Below are 861 nucleotides of genomic sequence, written 5' to 3' on the forward strand. Positions count from 1 at the left end.
CTCCCCACCATTTTGTCTGTGAATTCATTCTTCAGTTTTACAAGACAAACAGTTCCGGCCTGACCACTACATTTTGGGTTTCAAGAGCATAAGGGGGAGGGGGGGGGAGCCAAAAACCTTAAATGGGAAAATGTGGATGATACCGCAATATTCCTGAGCAACACGTATGTGTAAGTCCCCTTGGTCTCCATTTCATTTGCTGTGCAAATGCAGTCTATCCTAAAAAGAGATAATCTTCAAAAGCAATCAATACAATAATTAACAAGGCAGCCAAGAATAAAGTGCGGTAGAGTTAACTTATTTTCTCCCCTTAAATACTAACTGTCCGATTTTAGGCAGCAAAAACTCTCTCTACATTATTTTTCATCTAACAAATTGCAAGTAGTGGTTTTATGTCTATTTAACACCATAAGGCAGTGGTTCTCAACCTTCTGGCCCTTTAAATACAGTTCCTCATGTTGTGACCCAACCATAAATTATTTTCATTGCGACTTCATAACTGTAATGTTGCTACTGTTATGAATAGTAATGTAAATACCTGATATGCAGGATGGTCTTAGGCGACCTCTGTGAAAGGGTCCTTCGACCCCCAAGGGGTCACGACCCACAGATTGGCGACCCACAGGTAGAGAACCACTGGTCTAAAGAGAAGACTTGATTCTTCTTTTGTATTGGAGATGTATATAATCCATTGTAACTAGTTCCATTCATCCTTACCTACCAGGAAAACAATGTAAAGTGAATACATAAAAACTATATTGGAGCGTAATCAGCAAGCACATGTACATGCTTATGACTCGTCACTTTTCTATTTGAGCCCACCTATGGCCTCATAATTCTTAACCCAGGGCTGTTCTCCCA

Source organism: Myotis davidii, unplaced genomic scaffold, assembly GCF_000327345.1.
Source record: "Myotis davidii unplaced genomic scaffold, ASM32734v1 scaffold656, whole genome shotgun sequence".
In the NCBI taxonomy this organism is placed as follows: Eukaryota; Metazoa; Chordata; class Mammalia; order Chiroptera; family Vespertilionidae; genus Myotis; species Myotis davidii.